This window comes from Scleropages formosus, chromosome 8 (genome assembly GCF_900964775.1).
Source record: "Scleropages formosus chromosome 8, fSclFor1.1, whole genome shotgun sequence".
NCBI lineage: Eukaryota > Metazoa > Chordata > Actinopteri > Osteoglossiformes > Osteoglossidae > Scleropages > Scleropages formosus.
In genome coordinates, this window is record NC_041813.1 from 908,496 (window position 1) to 926,243 (window position 17,748).

Consider the following 17,748-nt stretch of genomic DNA (forward strand, 5'->3'; position numbering starts at 1 on the left):
TATGTTACTGAATCCCGACATCACTTTCTAAGAGCTTATTTGTGGAGATTACAGTTCAACATCAGTTTAACCCCACTGACTAGTTTGCGCGCAGATACACTGGGGGCAGCAGGGCTGTGCAGCTTAGTTTTGTGCTACTTTGTGCTACTTTGTGCTACTTTGTGGCACTTTACTTCGTGGCTTGAGCCGCCACTTGAGTGTCAGTCAGTGCTGCTCGTGTCTCTAGTAGAGTAACATGTTTGTGCTGTGAGCGAATGTCAATGTACAGGAACCTCGACGTGGTGACACCACCAGGGCCCCGGATTTACAGTCAGGCTGCAGCAGCCTCGTCAATACGTGTCTTTACCTCAAAAAGTCTCCTTAAAGAGAACAAGGAAGGAATAACAGCGGAGCCGTGCCATACAAACGGAAATAAATGAAGTAAACCCACAAAAACGGTGCACTTTTTCTAGGCGTAACTGCAGCCGTGCTTTTTCTTGCCGGAAGGTTAACAATTATCCGAAAGGAGACCCAGATAAAATCACCGCCGCTTCTTCCCTGCCCGGCACCTCAAGCCAAGGCCACTTTGTGCGAATCGCTTTCTGCGAAGCAGCGCTGCGAGGTGAAGCTGAGCGCTCCCTGGGGCGGCATGAGGACGGGCGCAGTCGATGCGACGTATCCGTGTGCGGCGACGGCCCTGTCGTTTTGTAGAGAGAAGCTCCGGAGGAGACCGCAGCCCAGGCTGTGTTGTGCTCTGTTCTCGCAGGTTGTTTCCGCTCCAGTCACGGTGGCTGAGAGTCAAGAGTCAAACGGTCACTCTGCAGCAGCCTCCCAGAAAGTGCACTGGACAGCCAGATCATTGCACAGCGCTGGAGCGCTCAGCCTATTTTCAGCCTATTTTCAGCCTATTTTCAGCCTATTTTCTCGGATCTGCGCTGAAAGCACGATGTCGTCACTCGATCGTGTCACGCGACTGAGCTCCCGGACGATATGGTCCGTACCTGACTGGACGATGGATGGAAGACTTGATGTTTTGGAGGTGAGTGTGTCTGCACCGGCCCTTCTCTGTAGCAGTAGCTACTTACCGCTTTGAATGGCTTCCAGGTGTAATAGTCCATTTAACTGAGAAGCTGTGCTCCAGCAGCCAGAGTGGCGAATAAATCCTCAGCAGCTCGTAGTACATACGCTGTTATTAATATAAAATAAATGAGTGAAATATATTTAATTATTTTTCTCTACATTAAGCACACTGTTATGTAAGGCCTAGTGGAACAAGATAATTAACATGTAATTTTGAGTTAATGATCAGAGATATTAATGATCAAGCCAGCTAGATGGAGGACAACCCCAGACAGTGGGGAAGATACAAAAGTGAGGGGTGTAGCACTCATCCAACATTGGAAACTGTTAAAAACACTCTTAAAGTAAATGACTTGATGCATGCATGAATATGTGAAAATGATTATTTTCCTTGTAAGGTGCTTCGGGCAACTGTGCCAGCTGAACAGAGACTAATAATGGCAATGAACAGAATCATCAGCAACAGCTACTGTTACAGTACACAGTACAGGTGTACCGATGCGGGCGACCAATTACAGGCCAGATGTTAAAGTCACTTCACTGCGGTGTAAAACAGATAGTTTACTATGAACTGTCCACCACGTTCTTTCACTATTATCACATGTTCAATTTTACGTATCTATTATGAGTCCCAAGTGCATCGTCTTGTGCAGTACTGTAAGTTTACTGTACCATGTATTGCGGTAGCATTTTTGTACCTATTGTGTTATACAATGAGCAAATGCACTGATTTCCATGTAACATAAATAGATGGCAAAAAGAATCACTACAAAAAAAAAAAAAAAAACATCCAATTCTGCTGTGATTGCAGCATTGTGCCAATTCAGGTAATACAATTAATTTCAGCAGGAACATAGTTCCCAATCTGTAAATGTATAATTCCAACGAAAGGATAAAGAGGATGGACATGAGAACTTGTGACACTTTGCCCTTGAGTTCCTCTCAAACTGCTTCATTGCAGGCAACTGATGTCCTATAAAGACTTCTTTTCTCTCTCTCTGTTCTCTCTCGATGCTAATAATAATAATAATAATAATAATAATAAAGCGTGTCAGGGATGCACAGTATTAGTCTGTGACTGAGTGTTTGGACACAGTTTTTCATATCTGTGCTGCTGGTTTCGTTCCTTGCAGCTTGTGTGTGTTTTTGCTTTGTTACCCTTGTTTTGGTTTAGTGCTGAGTAAAAGATGAGTGAAAGTGCAGTGATGAAACCCCATCTTTCCTAACACTTTCCCCGCCCCACCTTCACCCGACAAAAGGCCACTTGTGTTTGTGGGGACAGCAAACAAGCAGTAAATTGCTGTTCATGTCCCGCCTTTGCTGCAGCGAAGGAGGTGCAAATTGTCCACGTTTCGTTGCGCTACGAGAGAAAAGCAGGAGATGGCAGCACGAGCACGTGTGACACTGAAAGTACGCGTCCCTTTACAAGTAGCGCTCGCTGCAGTGCGGAGACAGGAAAACACTCTATGTTTCAGTGCACACACTGGGTTCGAAGAAAACTCAAGTGCAACAGCAGCAGTTAAACATTTACATGTAGACTTGGGATAGTCTGATGTCTGTTCGCAGTGCTGCAAGTTCTGAGGAAACACTTTTCAATTTATTCAGTTCAATTCAATTTATTTTTTGGAGCGCTCTTCTCACGCAGTGACACAGAGCACTTTAGCACAGGCATAAAGCAAGAAAAACAGATACAAACAAAGAAGACGGTCAACTAATGGCTACCATAATGAAGAACTTATTGTAGAGCTATAAGTATCCCTACTGGTCACCGAGAAAAGGAGCAAAAACTCCCGACTCATGGTTGAGGGAGAAAAAAAAAACCTCTGGGGGTCCACGGGCCAGTGGTTGCCCACCCCTCCTGGGCATTCTAGAAAGTAACAATTTGTGAACCAGTGTGTAACAAGTAACAATGATATTGTTGGTAAATGGCATTTTCTTGTTGGAAGTTGCAGAAATGTTGGGTTGAACTCAGTGTTCATACTGAAAGCCTTGATGGGGATAATTTTTGTAAACAAAAGAACCTTTTTCAGACCCAGATTTTACAAGGAAGTCATACCTGGACAATATTAGACACAAAATGTGTGATTGTGATTCTTCTTCTCCTTCTCCTTCTCCTTCTCCTTCTCCTTCTCCTTCTTCTCCTTCTCCTTCTTCTTCTTCTCCTTACTATTACTATTATTAGTATAGTATAGTAGTACATTGTCCTCTGAGGTAATGAGACTATCTGTGAATTCCAGGTGGTACTTAACGGGGCACCACATGGCTCGAGGAGCACCGGGGAGGGGGAGGTCAAAGGGCATGAGAATAAAGTGCACACCGAGGTCTGTAATATATTACCATGACATGCAACACAGTGCGCGCATAATGTAAAGTGTACTCTACTTCTATCATAGACATTAATCATGTGGGGAGATCGAAAGGCCTTTCCTGGGAACCCCTCTGCTTTTAGACCGTTTTAATAGGAGCGCTGGGCTTAAGCACAGCTCAGCTAAGTGGCTTCTGTGGCCTGCTCAGCCATTATTTGCAAGATGAATGGGACTTACGAGAGAGTGGTGCTGTGACCGCTTTACCTCACCCACCTAACAATAGGCTGAAGCAGCACATGTTCCGATTTCTGCTCGGACTGTAACGCGTCAGTTCACGGTTTCCAGCAAGCAGCTTTGCCTGCCGTGCAGAAATGTGTACAGCTGCTGAATGAAGTTACAAGCACAGAAATTTGTATGAACATTTGTAAATTTTGGAAGGGAACTTTGAAACTAGTTCCTGCTTTCATGTCAGAATATATAAAGATGGGAAAACAATTTTTAAGCAAGCTGAAAAATGGTCAGGTTAAAGGTACCGCTTACTATTGTCCACAGTATATTTCTCTTATCACATTAATAATATCTCAAAATACTTAAAGGCTGATATGGAGCAAAGTTTTACTTTACTAAATCTTTGGTCCAGTATCAAATCAGGGGGTTAGTGGTGTAAGATCCATCCATTGTCAACAACCGCTTGTCCACCGAGGGGCTGCAGTGGTCCGAAACCTAGCCCGGAAGCACAGAGCATGAGGCAAGGCGCACGCTGATCACACTGCAATCAAACACACTCACGTATTCACACAACAGACATAACTTTGAGTCACAGCTCTCCTAAAAGGCACACTGTGGGAGGAAACCAGAGCAAGCAGTGGAAAGCCACATGAATATGGGGACAACATTCAGAGTGCAGACAGACTGAACCGTTAAATGGTACCGTAGATATTTTGGACACGTGAGTCTTAAGCTTGGATTTAAAGGTTTCTTGTAATTGTCATATTTTAGATTTAGTTTGAATGTGATGCTCCTCCACTTTTTGAATTGAAAAAATATGGTTTTCTTGATGTTCTTCCATTTATCTGAATCATATGTGTCAGTACAGGTAAAATGAGTAGAAAGACTCATTTTTTGTCATGGTAAAGAAAACAAAGATCCCTGACTGCCAAATAAATAGATTTCAGTGTTCAATAAAGGTAAATTACTTTGAAGCAGTTCAAAACCTATGGCGCCAGTGTGAATCAATGACCTTAAAGTAACATTACTGGGTGACTCTGTGCATACTGGTGACCATTCAAGATAAGCCCCGCCCTTACATCCTGTTTTCTTTCAAGACAAATGGTTAGTGGAAATGATAAAGCGATGGTTTATGTTCATGTCTATCCATTGTGTGTTGCTTGGTGAGGAAACAAGAAACTTGGTTCTTAAGTGTCAATTGCTATATGGCAGCTAGTAACGTAAGTGTTTAGAGCTGCTGCCTTTGGACCTGAAGGATATAAGTTCAAATCCCATCTCACCTCCTGCTGTAATACCCTTAAGCAAAGTACTTACCTTGAATTGTGCCAGTAAAAATTCCTACCTGTGTAAATGGGATGATATTTGTAGGTAGCTTAGTATTCCAAAGTTCCTCTGGAGAAAAGTGTTAGCTAGATGAATAAATAAATATACATGTAAATGCAAATTGCTGACAAGGTCCACACTGACCAAGAAGTGGCCAGCTACAGTACAAGGTTAAAGATGAACCAAAATAATATACCGAAATCGTACCATGCAAAAACTTGCACACCTCTTTCCACGTACTGCATCTATCTGTTGTTTTGTGAATGATAGTTTCTTAAATTAGCCTTGTGGATTGTATAAGTACATTTAGATTTTGTACCCATTGATGCACGGTATGACAACACAGAAGACTTGATGTAACATATAATCATTACGGAGGTACAGCCAGTGTGCACTGTGGCTCTAACTGAATCTCTTACAGTTATTTATAATGCCGACATCTGCTGTGAGGATGTCAGTAATAATTTTTCTTTTTTTTTTTTTATCTTGTCCATACAAAAAATAATCCTTAACGCTCTGTATTTTTGGTGGTGTGATCAATGTCAAACAAAAGATGAAGTCAGTACTTTTTTCTGGTTTGTTCCTTGTTTGTTTGACTTTATTGTAAAAGTACGCAGAGGGAAGAGGCGGGGAAAATCGAGCCGAGAACAGTATAAAAGAGGGATCAGAAAAGAATATAACTGGGCTTTTTGGGAAATTAAACTTGCGGTTAGCGTAGGGCAAGACAGATTGCCGACGGCTAACAAGATATTGCTCTTGGCTGGGCCCTCGCACACCGGAGCAGGCGGAGCAGGACAACATTCTCAGTCACCAGACCCTGTGGCGAGATCTCTGAGGACACTGTGGCTCTCCAAAGAGTAGGTAGAGGAAATTTTACAGCAAAACACTCATAAATGTAATTTTTGAAGTTTGGGAAAACTGGGATTGTGGAAAATATCTCTTGAGAAAAAGAGAGGACACACACAAGGTTAATGTATTATTTCTATGGTTCCAGAAGGTGATGTTCTGAACAGATGGAGAAATGTTCTTAGTATTAGTCAAAGTTTCTGATCTTTTAAATGTAGCTCATTTCACTTAGACCTGATCTACCGCTAAAATATTGGTCCTGTTGACGCTCTTATGGAGCGATATTCTGGGAAGAGTATTTGCTTACCTCAGTCTTTAAAAAAAGAAATACTCCCGTGTTGCTGTTTTAAAAGCACTTCTCCCGCAGAAGGTATTTTTCCATTTTTCTATGAAGTCTGGAGTTCACTTGTGTTTATGCAAAGAGAGCACAGGAGAGCAGCTGTGCAGCAGCTGAAACCAGGGACACCGTTTGTCATGCTTTGGGCGAGGTGTCACTTCAAGGGGAGTTTCTGAAGCTCAAGTGCAGCCCGCCACGGCCATGCCGACACCTGTGCGTGCCAACTTTCCCTGGACAGGTAAAACAAAGGAACTGACGAAAAACCACACGTTCCGTTTCACGTGTATTTTGAGTTGTTGTACGTCGCGTTGGAGAAAAGTGTCTTCCAAAGGAATTCTGCAGACAGACAACGTCCTGTTCCGTGTCACCTTCACATTTTGTCCGTCTCTGGTCGTGTGTTAACCTGTTTCAGGTATAGAAATGGGAATGTTTTTAGAAGTTTTCCTGTGCTATTTCATAGGAGGGGGGCGTGGTGGCGCAGTGGCGCAGTGGGTTGGACCACAGTCCTGCTTTCCAGTGGGTCTGGGGTTTGAGTCCTACTTGGGGTGCCTTGCGACAGACTGGCGTCCCGTCCTGGGTGTGTCCCCTCCCCCTCCAACCTTACGCTCTCTGTTGCCAGATTAGGCTCCGGTTCCCAGCGATCCCGTATGGGACAAGCGGTTCAGACAGTGTGTGTGTGTGTGTGTGTGTGTGTGTGTGTGTGTATATATTTCATAGGATGTACAGATGACTCAAAGTCATAATGAAAGTAGATTAAAATGGTAATGAAGATAACTATCCTTTCTCAAAAGATTGTGGTAATACATACACACACACATATATATATTTTCTGAACTGCTTGTCCCATACGGGGTCGCGGAGCCTACCCGGTAACGCAGGGCGTAGTGCCGGAGGGGGAGGGGACACACCCAGGATGGGACACACCCAGGATGGGACACCAGTCCATCACAAGGCACCCCAAGTGGGACTCGAACCCCAGACCCACTGGAGAGCAGGACCCGGTCCAACCCACTGCGCCACCCCACCCCTCACACACACTGTCTGAAACCACTTGTCCTGAATGGGGTCGCAGCAAACCGGAGCCTAACCCAGCAGCACAGGGCACAAGGCTGGAGGGGGAGGGGACGCACCCAGGACGGGACACCAGTCCATCACAAGGCACCCCAAGCAGGACTCGAACCCCAGACCCACGGAAAGCAAGCACAGGCCAAACCCACTGCGCCACTTTGTGGTAATATTTAATTGAATTATAGTTATTTTTTATTGAATACTTGCTGAGAATATTTTAAATATGTTCATATTGAGGAGGATGCTACCCCTTTTTTTTTTTTTTTTTAAAATAAAGCCAAAGCACTGTCTGCTGCTGTGAGATATATGTCTTTGCCCTTGTAGAGAACAGGGTTTTCGTTTGCAGCACTTGAGGGTAGCAGGTGTGAGAGGAGGCTATTGACTGAGGATCGAGCTAATATGGTATTTGCGTTTCAAAATAATCTGCCCGTAGGTCACTTGAATTAGGTCTTTATTGTTGTGCTGCAAAATCAGTTATCAATTCAATTATTCTTGTTCAATTAGGAACGTAAATGAGGGCAGACCAGTCGGTCCAGGTGCAAACAACAAATAAAGCCTGTCTCCTTTGGTTTGCTTCCATTTCTTAAAATCAGTTTGTTTCAGAGAAACGTTGTGCATGACGGGCATCGAATGACTCCAGAGACAGTCAGCATTCATGATCCTCATCGAATATCAGGAAAGCATCAACTGGCCAAAGCCACAGCCTCCTCCAAGGGCATTTACTAAGTACCATATCTGTGCCAAGGACATATTCCAGCCTTTGTAGGTGAGCAGTATGGAGTCTTGTCTTCGTACTCTCGGGTTTTCAATTGCACATCGCTATTGATTTTACATCAGTGACTGCTTGAAGGACAAATATCGATGCAGGTACAGAGCAGAGATATTACTTGGAGAGGAAGCTAACCAAGTACCAAGGTGCAAATGCTACTGGATCACTGCTGTGTACGTGTCAGTTCCAGATGGGGTTACATTTCATATGCAATGTATGCAAATGAAAAGTGGGGTGAACAATATTGAAGAGCTAATTTAGCTCCACCTTCTAAAACATAACATGAAGTTACTGTGTTAACATTTTTCACAAGAATCAGTATCAGTGAATCACAGATAACCTTTTCTTAAAATCTTAATTTGTAGAATGTGGTGCTCAGCTACACTTTATGCGGACGGTCCTGCGCTCCACCCGTGTCTCACTTCCTCCATTCAGACGTAGATGTCACGGCTGAATCCGAGTGTTCATGTAACACACCACCATACAGATCTCATGTATACCCATCAAATGTGTGATTCTGAGGAGATGATCACATCTTGCATGTAAGATACAAACTTAAAAAAAATAATCTCAGCTTTGGCTTTTTCAAAATTAGGTTGGGAGTTGGCACTACCTGTTGAACCTCCTTTATTTGTTCTAAAATTTGAATGTTTCAAGGATCTACCTCAGACACCTTGAAGTAGTGCTGTAACAACTTACTAGATACTAGGGTAAATTTCAGCAGTAGTGCTCAAAGTAACAGAAATACTGGGTTGTTTATGTAATAAAGTTCCATTTGACTTTCTGTAGCACATTTCATCGTGTATGTTACTGTCCTGCGGTGCAAGTACCTTGATCAAGTGGACTACAGCAGGAGCAGAGATTCAAACTCGATTCCTTTAACTGCAATTCTAACCATCACTTCTGACCATGAAGCCTTCAGTGAAGGTGGGACAAAACTGTACAGTAAAACTAACTGGTCAAGGATAAGCAATGGTCAATGTTTACTAATGTTAAAATGCAACAAATGTCAAGTAGGAAGTATAAATTTAAATTACTTTGAAAGGTACACCAAAAATGTAATTAAATGAGTAAATATAACTTATTGCCATCTACCTCTTGTTGGCTTTTTGTCTTTCTTAGAAGTCATTTAGCAGCAGCTTTCTGTGCCCACAACTGTAGCTTATAGAAAAAATATACTGGTAAATCAGACCACAAAAAACCTTAATGAACCCAATAACTTAGAAAGGTGGACACTGATAAACTTATATGTTTAACAAGAGCTTTCAGGTAAGAAAAAGGCAAAAATATTTTGCAAGAGGCTTACAGTATTAGTCACCCACAGATTAAAAAAGAGAATTAGATTTATCAGTGACAAATTTGCCTTTATCTTCATCAGGCGCAGCTTAAATATCCTGTGATGTGGTGTTTTCAGTTAAGGAAGTAATTTCTTATTTAGAAGATTTGCCAGCACATTCATTTTAATTAATTTCCAGGATAGCAATGTGTTGTGCAAGACTAGACCAATAAGTAGGTCATACAGCCATCCTAAAACAAGATGGATGCTCAATCTGTTCAAACAATTTTACTAGTTTATGGGAATGTTCTAGAAGAGTCACACCCTGTCATCTGTATATTAAACAGACTTGATGTGGTAATTTGTTCACTAATAGATGATGTGAACAGGAACAACCAAAGATTCCAACTGTTCAATGTCCTGCTTTACTGTTACCAATTCCAGTCATAAAGGCCCAGCCTTATAATGTGAAGCCTTTACATTTATTTTGATGTTCATACAGTAAATAAGGAGACAAAGTGTGACATTGGCATTCTTAACATACCTTCATGCCAATATGAAGACTATGGTACTCTAAAGAGAAGCTGGAGTATTCAGTGAAACTCCAAGCAAGGCTGATTACCTTCCACTGCCTTCATTGGTACAAACATGGCAGTATTTGTAATGATGTTTTACAAGAAGTACTTGGGAATCCTTACTCATGAGTCTGAGGCATTTCCCCATCTACAGTGGAACTTTGTTTGCAGCTAGTAAATTGAAAGAGCTCCTGGAATAGATCACCTTTTTCTGCCCTTTCCTAGGCTGCTGACCCAAAATGCAGAGCAAAACAAGGTGATGCTCAGGCTGTGGTAGCTGTTGGTGTAGCAGTTAGAGCTTCTGCTGTCTTGAGATCTGGACCAGCAACCTTCAGGTCCCAGCAGTACCCTTGAGCCAAGTACTTAACCCTAAATTGCTCCAGTAACATCTCAGTTGTGTCAATGGATAACTAGTCATGGGTAGCTTAACACTAAGTTATGTTGGAGGAAAGTAACAGCTCAGTGCAAGTGTGTAAGCTGAAGGCACTGTGCTGTTTCTGAAATGGCAGTGTCTACCTCTTCAGGCTATTTTTCTTTCCTGGAACTCCTAAACCTACAACACTGCACTCAAAGGACTCTCCTTGCCACATTACTGCAGCCCCACTCTCCTCCATCCTCGTTCTCCCAGGCTCTCCAACACCTACAGCACTGCCTGCTCTCACACACTGAGGAGTTAGTTCCAGATGCTGATGCTTCACATGCTGCCCTTTACCCTCCCTGATACAGCCTTTGTGAACAAGAAATGCAAGTTGACCAGACAGAAGACTATTCACTAATAGCCATGAAAGCAGGTGAAGTTGAACCCCAGATTTAAACAAGTTGAGCTATGCACTGTGGCAGAAGGAAAGAGCTAAACAGTTAATCAAATTTTAATGAATAGGCCAGCCAGCATGCAGAACATGGGTTCACACAGGCTTAGAGTGGACTTTTTCCCCTCTGCTGGGTACTACAGAGACCGACATCTAGATTCCAGAGGTGAGCTATGAGCTTGAGACCAGACAGACTCTTGGGGGAGGAGGAGGAGGAGCAGGCACAGTACAAAAGGCCATGTTCTTTATAATCACTCTGGTTGAAGCAGAAACAAGAAGTCTAGTGGAGTACACAACAACCTTGGGCAAAACTTTGCAACTGGTTGAGAAGACTTATCCCTACATACCAGAGTGTCTTAGAGGAGCTGCTCCCTTAGTCTTAGTGCCAAGTGTCATGCTGCTCATCCTCTCTCCACACACACCTTCTCTGCAAAGGTAAGGCTGATTCACATTATAAAAAAGCAGATGGAAAAAAGTTGTTACCCTTTGACTCCTGGACAAAGGAAAGCTCCTGGTTTCTTTGGCATGACTAAAAATCCTAAGCAGTTTTTGTGAGTAAATTTGTAACATGTAAACTTTGATTTACTAGTTCTGTATGACAGAACAGAGACTTCTGTCAAGTGAAGAATGCCCAACAATCTTATGCTTCTATCTATTACTACTATTTTATCCACAGCAAAAAGTATCTGCTTTATACAGACAGCATGACTACTGTGGTGTCTCTGCATTTTAATTTATAACCATTTTGTTTTACTGTTGGAAACAGTCTCACAGGTCCTGACTCTGCCAATGGTAGCAGCTGTTTTGCCTTGTTCTGGGATTTGAGCCACCCAGGCATGTTTTTATTAAAAGCTCATATGCTCCTGTGCCATGTAAAACAAAAACATTCTGGGGGGGGAGGAAGAGGGGGAAAAAAAAAATGTTGGAGACAGACAACTAGTTTGGAATCAGGTTTGCTATAAAAGAGCTAATAGCACTAAATAGAACTGTCAGTTGTGTTTCCTCTAACATAAATGAAATTAGAATTAGACATTTGGTAATTTTAAGTTACATTTGAAAGACATACAGGAAGTACTACAGGAAATAGTCTGTAGTAGTTATGCAGATTTCACTAAAACAACTTTAGAAATACCAAAAACTGAAGTGGCTATGATGCAGCAGATAGTGCTGCTGCCTCACCTCAGCCATTTAGGAATAGGTTCAAATCCAGCTCAGTCTGGAGTTTCCACTGGGCACTCTGGTTTCCTTCTATAATCCAGACACACACACACACACACTATCTGAACCACTTGTCCCCTACAGGGTCACAGGGAGCCAGAGCCTAACCCAGCCACACACTGCAAAAGACTGGAGGGGACACACCCAGGACAGGACACCAGTCCATCACAAGGCACCCCAAGCAGGACTCAACCCCCAGACCCACTGGAGAGCAGGACCCGGTCCAACCCACTGTGCCACCACTCCTACAATCCATGGCAATGTTAGGATTTCATGAGTGCGCACATGCATAGCTACCCCAGGCTGGCACCCTGTCCAGGTGTGTCACCTTACATACAGTGATTCCAGGTTAGACTCTGGACCATTGCAACCTCTAGCTGGACAAGTGGTTAACAGAACTGCATGAGGGAGACATGTAGAGTGCATTATAAGTGTATAGTACATTTACATTTATTTAGCAGACACTTTCCAACAGATATGTAGTGTTATCAGCCCACACACATTATTCACCACAGTGACTTACACTGGGTCACTCATCCATACATCAGTGGAACGAACACACACACACCACAGGAAAAAAGTAGAGCAGCCAGAGAAAACATGCAAACTCCCTACAGACTGAGTGGGGATCAAACCCACATCTCACACCACCCAGGCACTGTGAGACAGCAGCACTACTCACTGTGCCACCAAGGACAGTGTAGCAGTGGAATACTGAACACAGGGCAAAGACACAGTGTATTGTCACAAAGTGAACCACACATCTGCAGGACTTGAGTACAGAGTTAGACTGGAATACTGGACCTGGCCAGGAGCACAAGAGGCAGGACTCAGGACCCCTAGGGAATCACAAGGTGGCTGCCGTTGTTTGCTCCTTTTATGAGTGACTGATGATCAAATTGTGAGCAGCTGTTCTGGGCTGGACGCGTGGAGCTGAGTGGCGCCTCCTTTGGTCACTGGGGGTATCATCCTTGTGGGACACGACCGTTTATTTTTGATGAGAATCAGTGATACTGGTACAAAGGGTAAAGCTGTTTCCTACCACACAGGTAAGTTCTGATTATGTGTGTTTCTGCATGAAACAATTACTGAAAGGAGAAATATACACATTTTTACTTTCCACATAGGGGGACAGTGGTGGCGCAGCAGGTTTGGCCAGGGCTTGCTGTGTGTGGGGGCTGGGGTTCAAGTCCCACTGGGGCTCCCTGGGGATGGACTGGTGTCTTCTCCTGGGTGTGCTCTCTCCTTTTCCAGTCTTGTACTCTGAACTGCCAGGTTAGGTTCTGGCTTGCTTTAACCCCCCTTAGGACAAGCAGCTTCAGATAGGGTGTGTGTAACATTGCTGTGCCCCAGAGGCAGAAGCTCACCATTGTGCTACCTGCTGCCCCCATAAATACTACAAGCAGGGGTAAGAGACTAATGAACATAGTCTAGCAAAGTGCTGTCAGCCAAAATAGTGTACCATTTAACTTATAATTGCCATAGGGATAATGAAAGAATTTTCTGAGTACATCTCACTTTCACTATTAAAGTTCAATATATTATTTTAACCAGAAATTGATTCTAATATAATCCCAAGGGCCAAACCAACCCACTGTGACAAAATCCATTTAAAACATATGTCAGATATGTACTTGGCCCCTTCTATTTACTGGCAGCCCAAACACATCCATTCATTGTAGAATTAATCACAAAAAGCAAACTTATGATTTTTTATTTTTGGAAGAGAACAGCTCAAGAGGTACATGTAGCTTGATCTTGTATGCTTGGCCTTCATTATTGGGAACAGACAAAAAGAAGATTTTTAAGGCAAAAGGAAATAATGTTCATTAGTATTTTAGTCAGTCTACCACACTAACACGTAATTCTCTAAAGAAAACAATGCTGCTTTGCCACAGGTACCAGCAACAGATTAACACTTCTAACTTCTGCACTATGTCATGTGACATATTGCAATTACTGTCATAACAGAATTTAAATAAGGAACAAAAAGGAGACTGTATTCATTTCAAGGTCAGATGAAAATGTTTTATCCTTTGACTAATTAAGCTTAAATATTTTTTTTTTTGCTTTAATCGCCCTAAAGAATGTATAATAATCTATATGCAGCAATGCCTGAACCACTTGTCCCACAGAGCCCAAACTGGCAGCACAGGACACCAGTCTGTCACAAGGCATCTTAAGCAAGGCTTGAACCCCAGACCCACCAGAGAGCAGGACCTGGTCCAACCTGGTCTAACCCACTGTGCCACTGCACCATCACACCCTCCTTATGTGCAACAATGGCATGGAGAAACCAGCAGACATTTCCCTGGTTCCACAGGCCCACTTGACTGAGACCATTATGAGGTCAGCTCCATGAGCAATGCTGAAAAGGGGCACTTATGAGGGCACCCAAAGCAGTCTCCAGATCCCCAGATGGAGTGGCAAGTGCTCATCCATTTCAGTCAGGTTGCCCCCTGCAAAAGTTGTAGGATAGTCCTTATATGCAGTAAATGGAAAAGTGCTGACCCTAGCCTGATCCTCGAGGCTCTAGGGAAATTGATTGTAACAGTGAACCTCACTTTCTTGGGACTGTTTTAGGGTCATGAAGGTGACCGTTTTCCCTCATACTTGTTTTAAGAAGACATCCAGTGAAATAATGAAAAAAGCCTCTAGTCTAACCTGCATCCAGATGGACTTCTGGAATCATTCCCCAGGTTGCTGTCAGTTACAAGCTGGTAAAGATGGTGTGTTTGCAAAGACAAGAGGCTAACACCTAAAGAAGACAATAAAAAAAAGGTGACTGGTGAATGAGGCACACACACACACACACACACACACACACACACACACACACACACACACACACACACACACACACACACACGTTCCTCATAATGTGAAAGTAAACCATGTTGCAATAATTGGCAACAGTGGTTTTATTAAAGCTCCCGAACCCGTTGATGCTGTGAGCCAGAGTGAATTCTCCTTCACTTAGACCTTAGACTTATACTTCAGCTTTCACTGGGACCACTTGCTGGGTTATGGGCATTGAAGAAAACAACCTTTTTGGATAAATGTGTGAAAAATCATTATTGGGGAAAAAAACTGCTTTATTGTCTGTTGCTCACAAGTGGAGTTTGCAGTGAGAAATATTTCTTAAATGATGTACTTTCTATATATTTTTCCACTCATTATTTTTTTTAAAGAAAACCGTTTTTGAAATAAAGGATATTGACAGTTTTTTTTTTTAAATACGAATAAAAAGAAGTTTAATGTCTGAAAAACACTTTTCAATCTGGGATTTTCCCAAGTGCAGCATTAAAAAAATATAACTATATAATAAAAATAAAAATGTAAAACAAATGTTGAAATTCTAATAGACCGATTCTTTGTCCTTTTGCTATTTTCTTTTATAATTCTTAGTTATACGAAGCAAGGTACACACTTCGACAAAACAGAGCATTTTTTTGTATTTGCATCAGTAAAGTAAAAGGTGTTGCGTGTGCGTGTGCGTGTGTGTGGGAGGTTCAGCTGGATTTTCAGCCTGATATGAGTGCAGTAAAAGAAAACAAACTGATCTCAGCTGTGCCACAGTTAAAGGAACTATCATTTTCCCTAGTTGGGGCTGCGATGGACGTTGAGCGGGAGAGGAAACCCCAGTCAGATGAGGAACGGAACCAGAATTCAAATATAGACTCAGACACCCAAAGGCTTAGAACCGGAGAGCGAACGGCAGAAGCGAATCGGCATCTAGGTTTTCACTCTGAACTCCGTTGTTTGGAGAACTTATTTCCCTCTCGAATGGCCTTCGGCATTTATCAGTGATCCTGTGAGAGTGGGAGGAGAAGAAGAGAAGAGTTTTATTTAGGTTTGTTATTTTCTGTCTGTCGTTTGATTGGCTCTCTGTCACCTGCGGTATTTGGCCAGAACGCTCACGTCCGGCACGTAGCGAACTCCTCGACAAAACAGAAAACTTGTTTATTCCAGGCCAAGAAACCTTTTATGTCATCTGAACAATAAAACACAACTGTACAGTATTACTGATCATTGTACTAAAGTGGAAAATATATTCATGCACAACAAAAAAAGTCAACAACACTTCTACCCAATGGAACATTTTAAGAGTCATTTGTAACATTTTTATTGCTCTATCGTTCTTCATTTGGCAAGTGCCTCCGTTCAAAGCAACTCACATTATCAAGAAAAATGCACTGTAATATTTTCAAATCTTTTACGACTACAAAGGTAAAAACAGGCTCAATTTCTCAATTTGTCTTCTTTTCATATTGTGGCACATGCTGAAAACAGGAATCCCTTTTATAGGCACAGCGGAAAGCTTTTCAAGGCTGTTAGCGGAAGGTCAGCAGGGAAGAAATACGCAAAACAAAAAGCTTGTTGTCCCGCACTTCTACATAGCAGCCGCTTTCTGTGGCAGGGCTTCGGAATGAACGTACACTTTTTTGCACTCACCCTGCGTTTCATCTAGGAGATTACAATAATAACAGACATTCAGAGGAACGCAGATAAAGAAATTGTACACTCAGTAGTAAATGATGAACCGAGAGCAAAGTTTTCAAAAACCGGGACACAGAAATGCCATGACTTCTACATGAGGGATGAAGTGCACACAAGTTCGCAAGTGAATTGTCCCCTAACCCATAAATCCAGCTTTAAAACCTTTTATTCTCATTTATAGTGAATGAGCACAAATTCAAACACACGCTGTAGACAAGGTGTCAACATCAGAAGAAAAATGTCCACTTCAGACACACACACACACACACACACACACACACACACATTTTCTGAACCGCTCGTCCCATATGGGGTCACGGGGAACCGGAGCCTAACCCGGCAACACAGGGCGTAAGGCTGGAGGGGGAGGGGACACACCCAGGACGGGACGCCAGTCCGTCGCAAGGCACCCCAAGCGGGACTCGAACCCCAGACCCACCGAAGAGCAGGACTGTGGTCCAACCCACTGCGCCACCGCGCCCCCCTTCCACTTCAGACACTATTTATGGAATATACGTAGTATGTAATGCCTCTGAAAGGGAAAAAATTTTTAGTGTTTTATTAGCAAAAAACAGTAAGACTGCTGGCCAGGTTAAGAGAAGCGAGTCTGTGGGTGTGGTACAGGGATGCAGGTATACTCTAGGTGTGCTTAGGAAGTGCATCCTTTAGTGCATTTCTAGGACACGGACAGTTCAGACTTTTTAAGGTTATATCTAACACCTGCAGCCAAGTTGGCGAAGAGCACCGGCTACTCAGAAGCAATGAATCTTAATTTCTCGTAGTATACAGGGGTGAGACAAGTGAGGCAGCACAAAGTCTTGGATCAAGAAGTAAGAACAGCTGATTTGTCATAGTAGGAGCGCAAGTGTCATCCCGGAAGAAAAAAATGGCGCTTTGGGATAAAGGTTTCCTTCCACGAGCGAAACCTAAACGCGTCACTTGAATGAAATACATTTCATGGACTGTAAGTACACTGCAAGATCTCTCAGAGCAGAACACACTACTTTATTCTCATGTATTCATTTACTTGATGCCTTTATCTAAGGCGACTTGCAATGTTAGTTGTAGGAATTACACACATATCCCTCAGGGACATGCCGGAATGGCAGGTTGGGTTGTGTCCCGCTGCGTGGAGGGTCTGGGGTTCAAGTCCTGCTTTGGGTGCCTTGCGATGGCCGGATGTCCCCTGCAGCCCTCTGCCCCGCATTGCTGGCTTAGGCTCTGGTTCACCGCAACTTCCCCTCGGATGGACACACTCAGACTGTGTGTCCGTCCATCTATACACCAAACCTCCTTTAATGCTTGGCGTAAGAAATTTTTATTGCTAATAATGCCAATTATAGACCGTTTTCATAGTTGTTACTCGGATTAATTGTGTCTGAGAACAGTGAGGGGCAGCAGGTCCTGAACAGGAACAGGCTTCTTGTGTTGCAA